Source organism: Budorcas taxicolor, chromosome 3 (genome assembly GCF_023091745.1).
Source record: "Budorcas taxicolor isolate Tak-1 chromosome 3, Takin1.1, whole genome shotgun sequence".
Lineage (NCBI taxonomy): Eukaryota > Metazoa > Chordata > Mammalia > Artiodactyla > Bovidae > Budorcas > Budorcas taxicolor.
The window spans coordinates 12,369,004-12,377,208 of record NC_068912.1 but is presented as its reverse complement, the minus strand read 5'-3'; positions in this window follow the sequence as shown (position 1 = coordinate 12,377,208).

The following is an 8,205-nucleotide window of genomic DNA, read 5'->3' as shown; positions in this document are numbered from 1 at the left end:
GATGCAACAGATGTTGGCAATTTTATTTCTGATTCCTCTGCCTTTTCTAAATCCAGTTTGTATATCTGAAAGTTCTTGTTTCATGTACTGTTGAAGCCTAGCTTGAAGCATTTTGAGTATTGCTTTGCTAACATGTGAGATGAGTGCAACTGACAATAGTTTGAGCATTCTTTGGCATTGCCCTTCTTTGGGAGTGGGATGAAAACTGAACTATTCTAGTCCTGTGGTCTAAATGTTCCAATCCAGATTTTTATTTATAATAAAAATAATAATCCAGATTATTATTTCCAATAATCCAGATTTTAGTCCTGTGGTGCTGGGTTTTTCAAATTTGCTGGTATATTGTTAATCACATCTGTTAATCACACTTTAACAGATGTGGTTAGCATAGCTGAAAATTTAATACTACTTAAGATACATAAGAGAAATGAAAGTAAACGTGAGGAGAAAGACATGGATTTCCATTTGAAATTAGCGCTTTGAGGGCTTCAGAGCATACTGTATATTTTGGGGCAAGTGAAACCAGCTCATATCAATAGTCATGACTGTAATGGCCGATGTTACTCTGTGTCCTAGGACATGGAAGAAAACTAAGAAACTGCACACAAGTTTTCAAAAGGTGAAAGCTGGATGAACTCATTGATAACTTCATGGAAGAATCACACAGGTGCTGTTAGAAAAAAATTCCTTAAGATTGTGGGGAATCTGAAGGTAATCTAATAAGAGGTAAGAGCAATGATAAGAGCAAGGTGAATCAGAATGGTCAAGAGACTATTTTGCATTCTGTTATTGAAATTATCTAGGATAGCATTGGCTTCTTAAATTCACATGAATGGAATCATTATCTAAATGGAAATCGCCTTGAAAAAGAATTAGACCTCAGAGAGAAAACACCACTGAACTTTAGAATTAGATTTGAAAGGAAAAGAACTGGGATATATAAAAATTTTGAAAATCAACCATAAGAAGGAGCTGACTGTGTGGGCAGATTTGGAAGATTAAATAATTGGTTAATAGAAGAATGGAGTTTAGAAATGGTCCAACTGTGTGATCATATTGGACAGTCTGAGCACTTTCTCTTCTGTTTCCTGTACCTTTGAAGAAAGAGTAACACCATCCGACTAAAAAATGATATTTTATTATACAGTGGTTGGTTGGCTATTAAATGCTTGTAGCTATGATGGGAATTGATGTTACTTTATACATTCTGTTAACATTTTATTAAATTGGCAATGTTTATTCTAATATCATTAAAGTTGTAAATCAGACTTCTTCAGAGGAAATATAGGAAGGTCACCTGGATAATACAGAGTTTTCAATAGCAGCAGATTGAACACCTCCTTACATTCATATAAATGTGTTAAAAAATACCGTTTTAAATTAATTCTAGGTGATTTCTCCCCATCATTGTCTTACGCAGAACGATTTCTTTATCTAAGATGACAACTTGTCATTTATTTCCGGGGAATTTTTAGGCTTGGCAAGAAGGTTAACAAAAGGGGATCTGTGACTGTGATTGTGGGACAGCCCCAGGGGAATATTCCCCCTCATCTGTGAAGCAGAGGAGGGGGAATTTCATCTGAAAGGAGGCCTGACTGCAAACAGTAAGCAAGCAAGGAGGAAATAATCATACCATTTGTTGTTGTTCAGTTGCCCAGACGTGTGCAACTGTTTGCTATCCCGTGGATGGCAGCTTGCCAGTCCTCCCTGTTCCTCACCATCTCCCAGAGTTTGCCCAAGTTCATGTTCATTGCATGAATAATGCTGGTATCAGTAATATCATATTATGTGCCAAAAAATTAAAGCTGGCTAAATATTTTTCTTTTTAGAATTTATCTTCTGCATGATTTTATTTTAGAAGAAATCTTGTGGTTTTGTTAATCGCTGTGGGATTGTTGTCAGAAATTTCTTGCTGCTTTGCTCGGTTCATTGTTGGGACTTGTGGCTTCAGTAACCTCAAAATTGAAACTGGTGTGTGGTTATCTCACCCATGTAACAATATGATTTCTTGTGGAATAGTAAAATGATTTTCTTCGTCAACATATTTGCTTTATTTCATTTTGTGAATGATTCTAAAGTTCTTCAAATTAGTACAATTACTTGCAGTATGTTTGGTACATGCCATTTAAGTCTTTTGACTATATATTGTTTTTTGTAGGGTAGTATGTATTCTCTTTAGTACCTATGTATGTCTATAGACCATAATGGTACATTTATGGAACAATATATTGCTTCAAGAGTATTTATAGAGAAGAAATATTAAAAATAAATGACCTAGACATTCACTCAAGAAACAAGTAAAAGAACCATAAAATGAATTGAAAAGTGAAGAAGAAAGGAAGTCAGTATAAAGGTTGTATCTTTAAAATAGAAATTAAAGTATAATAGAAACTACCAAATGAGACTCAGACATCTTTTTTTTTTTTAAAATAATAATATGAAAATAAACTCAGGAAGGAATGATAAGCAAGATAATGCACAAATGAAGAACATTGTGATTTAACAAGTGGGTGTTACTGGATACAGCTAAGAGTTAAAGTAAGAGAAAACTATGGATAACTTCATTTCAGGTCATTTGAAGTCAGAATGAGATGGAAATTTTTGTTGAAAATTATAAATGATTCAAATAAGACCCAAGAGAAAGAGATCCCTTAAGTGTTACCATAAGCGTTGAAATTGATGGCAAAACTGACTAATCCATAAAACTTCAGGCTCTTAATAATGATCAGTTTTAAGATATATAAAGTAATGAAAAACAAAAATTGAAGTCATTTCATGAGGCTAGAATATCACAACACAAAAACCTAGCAAATTGACAAGAAGACTTGAAGATAAACAAAGCAAACACAAAACCAAAGCAAATCAATAAATGAAATATCCAATAGCTATTATCCAATTTCACTCAGGAGCTTAAGTAAATTTAGATACTACATGTAGAGTTTTTACTAGGATTGTAAGAATAACACAAGAAAATCCATTAATGTGATTGTTTATATCATCTCACTATATGTCTGATGAAACCCTCAATAAAATTAAACATATATTGATGAAAAAAAACCTTACCAATTTTGGAATAAAAAGGGGCTTCCTATACATGGTTTAGTTTCGCTATAACCAACATGCAGCAAATATACTTAGAAACAAAAATTTATGAGATTTAAACATTCATTTTATTTATTATTTATTATTTTTTGATGCTACTGTGACTGCATGAAAAAGTTTCCCTATTACAGCATTAATTTCTCCTTTTTAGTTTTCAGTGTACATGTCTTGCATTCCTTTTATTAAAATTTGTTCCTCTGTATTTTATTCTGTTGAGCCTTTTGTAAGTGAAATTGCTTTCCTCACTTCATTTTTGGATTCTTGATTGTTAGCATATAGAACTACAATTGATTTTGGTATATTTATATTTTGTCCTACTAGGAATTTATTATACAGTTTCAATTTTTTGATTTACTTAAAAAAATTCTCTTTAATGATATTCTCTATTTGCTGCATCATTTTTGTCACACTCTCCTTAATTCTTAAACATGGTGTTTAAACTTATTTATTTAAACTTCAACTTATCTAATGTTCGTTGTTTTATAGCTTTGAAGTTTTTCTACTATGTCTAACACTAGAGCAGCATGAAAGACAATTTCTATTGATTTCTTTCTTTTCCCTGTGTATAATCACACTTCCCTCTTTTCATGGTTCCTTTTTTTGTTGTTGAAAAATGGATACTATATTAATAGACAGTGTGTGGGTTCTGATGGCCCCATGTTACTCTTTGTTCCTGTCATTGTTTGTTGCTTCATATGTTTGCTTAATGACTTGCCTGGGTGGGCTAATCCATACAGTCTAACTCTCCCACAGTATTCAGTTACAGGTGTCTCTGTTAACTTTTTTTCTTTCTTTCCTCCTTCCTTCCTGTCTTTTTTGTTTCTTCTCACAGCATGTATACAAACCTCATCTTCATCTAGGGACCTGCAGAATGTTGAAGTTGGTTGTTTCTGGTCTTTTTGACCATCATTCAGTGTTTCATACGTGTGCATCCTTCCAGACTGCTAGGGATATGTGGCAGATTAGTCATATCCTACTCATAGGTATCTTTGTAAATTTTCCGGCTAACCTGAAGACTTGTTGCTCCATCCAGTGTTATACCTCCAGGCCAACTGGGAAGTTAAACTTTCACATCTCTTTTCTTTCAAGTTTGCTAGTTTAGTGATGCCCCTGGTTTTGGGTGATCTCTCTACTTCTCTCTAAATGAAGTTAGCTACCTTCAACAGGGAAGCTTCTCATTTTCATGGACTTCCCTGCCCTAGTAGAATGGTACTGTGCTTACAAGTTCAAGAGTTTTTCTCAACACTTTTCAATTTGTTGTATAACTTGGACCCATTTCCAGAGACTCAATGTAAAATATTGACAAGTTTTATCATTTTTGGGGGGGAAGAGAATTAGCCAAGATCCTCAGTCCACCATTCTGGAAGTTCCCCATGCTAGAGAAATTAGGAGGTCAAGACTGTTGCAGCACCTCTTAGTCTTCATGGTATTAGGATGCTTTCTGAATATTCCCATTTATTTATGGTTTAGTGTCAGGAACAGAGGCAAAAAACTTCAGCAGAAGCCTGGCTGAATGTTTAAAAGACCTTCAACTCTACTGCAGAAATGAGCAAATCATTGTAAATCAACTACATTTCAATTAAAGAAAAAGAGCTTTGGAGGTCTCCTGAATGGTGGTGGGTGTAGCATAAGTGAGTTTTAGCTCACAGCTGCTTAAGATGGTGACGGTGAGGGAGGAAGTCCCTGTGTTACCCAGATGTAACATAAAAGCCCATCATTCTGAAACTGTTGGCTGTCCAGCACACCTGGTACTTCATAAATGAATAGAACAATGTGCTCTGACACATTCATTACTATTTGAGACTTGCAGGTGCTGTAGGCTGCTATGAGTGATTAGCAGATGCAGAACCCTTTGACTATGTTACCTAGATGTAAACCTGGTGCAAATTTTACTAGTGTACACTATGGGATTCAATGCACAATCATGTCCAAGTGTCTTTTGTCCATTGACGGTAAAGTGTCTGCCTAAAATGCGGGAGACCCGGGTTCAATCCCTGGGTCAGGAAGAGCTCCAGGCGAAGGAAGTGGCAACTCACTCCAGTACTCTTGCCTGGAAAACCCCATGGATGGAGGAACCTGATAGTCTACAGTCCATGGGGTCACAAAGAGTCAGACACGACTGAGCGACTCACTTTCACATTCTTTCAGGAAAAATTATAGTTGAAATATAGAAAAGGATTTTAATGATATTTGAGAAATGGTATATTGTGAAATACATGTGAATTGTGGCTGGTTCAGTTTCTCAGATGGGACACAGTCCCTGATACGTATACCAGGTCTTTGCAATGACTGTGGTCTGTTTCCCAGGCTAATGCCTCTGTTCCCCCAGAATGCAGGTGTGTTTCACTTTCTGGGACTCTTTCCTTGATCTCTCTTTGTCCATTTTTCTTGTCATTTCTCATCATTGCATTGTGTACTTCTAAATTCAGTGCTTATGACTACTGTGTTTATATATTCATTGATATTCACAGTAAACTCCACCAAGACACAAATTATATTCCTCCTTCCTTTCCCTTCTCTTTCTCAGCTCTTAGTGAAATGCTTGGTATATAGTTAAGTTCTCAATAAATAATGAGTCAAGCAAAGAATGAATAAATGAACATATTCAAGAGACCTGAACATTTTCTATGACACAGATAGTTATTAATTTAACTTAAAAATACAATTAGAAAGTGAGGGACAGATTTACATGCCATCTACACTTCTTTCTATGGTACCATTGTTGCAGTGTTGTAGGTCAGGAAGCAACAGTTAGAACTGGACATGGAACAACAGACTGGTTCCAAATAGGAAAAGGAGTAACAAATATTATTACCCTGCTTATTTAACTTATATGCAGAGTACATCATGAGAAACGCTGGGCTCAAGAAGCACAAGCTGGAATCAACATTGCCAGGAGAAATATCAATAACCTCAGATATGCAGATGACACCACCCTTATGGCAGAAAGTGAAGAAGAACTAAAGAGCCTCTTGATGAAAGGGAAAGTAGAGAGTGAAAAAGTTGTCTTAAAGCTCAACATTCAGAAAATGAAGATCATGGCATCTGGTCCCATCACTTCATGGGAAATAGATGGGGAAACCGTGGAAAGAGTGTCAGACTTTATTTTTTGGGGCTCCAAAATCACTGCAGATGGTGATTGCAGCCATGAAATTAAAAGACGCTTACTCCTTGGAAGGGAAGTTATGACTAACCTGGACAGCATATTAAAAAGCAGAGACATCACTTTGCCAACAAAGGTCCGTCTAGTCAAGGCTATGGTTTTTCCAGTGGTCATGTATGGATGTGAGAGTTGGACTATAAAGAAAGCTGAGCGGTGAAGAATCGATGCTTTTGAACTGTGGTGTTGGAGAAGACTCTTGAGAGTCCCTTGGACTGCAAGGAGATCCAACCAGTCCATCCTAAAGGAAATCAGTCCTGAATATTCATTGGAAGGACTGATGTTGAAGCTGAAACTCCAATACTTTGGCCACCTCATGCAAAGAGCTGACTCATTTGAAAAGACTCTGGTGCTGGGAAAGATTGAAGGTGGGAGGAGAAGGGGAACACAGAGGATGAGATGGTTGGATGGCATCACTGACTCAATGGACATGAGTTTGGGTAAACTCCGGGAGTCGATGATGGACAGGGAGGCCTGGAGTGCTGCAGTCCATGGGGTTGCAAAGAGTCGGACACAACTGAGAGACTGAACAGAACTGATTGTTGCAGTGAAAAGGAAAGAAGAAAGAGGAATGAGTTTTTCTTTCACTTTCCTGAGAACAAAGAAGATAAACAGAACAGTGAGCAAACCTGAACAATCCCAATTTTTAATTTTAAAATAAATAAAATAACTGCTCCTGACACTGCAAGTCTGTAACTAAGTTAGTTTGCTTTTCTGCCTCCTAACTCTAAAAGTCTGTCACTAAGTTTGCTTTTCTGCCACCTAACTCTGAGGGAGCTACAACTCACATTTGTTCTTTTGACTCTATGCTAAATACATCCTGTTTTGGTATTTACCCTTATAATACCCTTCCCCTTTGCATTTGCATATCAAAAATTAGCCTCGGAGCCATTAAACAGCCAGGCTCAATTACTGGGTTCCTGTGGCTGAGACGGTAAAGCGTCTGTCTGCAGTGAAAGAGACCCAGGTTCGATCCCTGGGTTCAGAAGATCACCTGGAGAAGGAAATGGCAGCCCACTCCAGTATTCTTGCCTGGAAAATCCCATGGACCCCGGAGCCTGGTAGGTTAAAGAGTCGGACACAACTGAGTACCTTCACTTACACTTTGATGCCAGTACATGACTGTCTTTGAAACAAGGCAAGAGAAAGAAATCAAGATCCTAGCACCTTTGTTACTCAGCACCTACTCCTGACTGAGAGCTGTTGCCTTGTATAAACCCCTGGACTTCTCATGGGGGAAGGCACAGTTCTTGAGGCATGAATCTACTGTGTTCCCCTCTCCACTGGCTGAGAATAAAACACACCTTTTGATTTTTTCCAAAAATGGAGGAAATCTGTCTCCATATTTTTCATTTGTTTTGGTAGGCAAATAAAGCCTATCAAATTTTGATAGATTTTGGCCCTCAACATCATGTTCTTGGCAGGTTCTGTGTCATCCATAGCACCCCATTGCAACAATCCATGTACCATGAAACACCTGAGTACCTCCATCTGGAAGCTTATTCGAACATGAACCAATCTGAACTGTGCATCTCCATGCCATCCTCCCAAGACTTGTGCTGCCTGCCTTCATGAATGGCCCTATTTCTCTCCTCCTGGTCGCACTTTGTTTGACTACTCCTGATGACCTCCAACATATCTTTGCTATTTCCATTTCTCTCTATTCTCACTGCTCCTGCCTTTGTCCAGGTCACTACAATCATTGGCCATCATTGTCTCATCATTCTTTAGTACAATCTCTAGTGAATCTCCTTGGGATTTAGAGAATTTTCCTAAAAGGCATTTTAATCACAAAACTCCCATGTTCAAAATCCTTCAGTTGCTTGAAAAATGAGACAGTTCTTCAGGATGACTTAGAGAATCAGAGTTTACTAACATCTCCCATTTTGTCTCTTTTCTCTGATCCTTAAGCTCTAAAGTCCACTTTTCTCCTATAAGTCCCT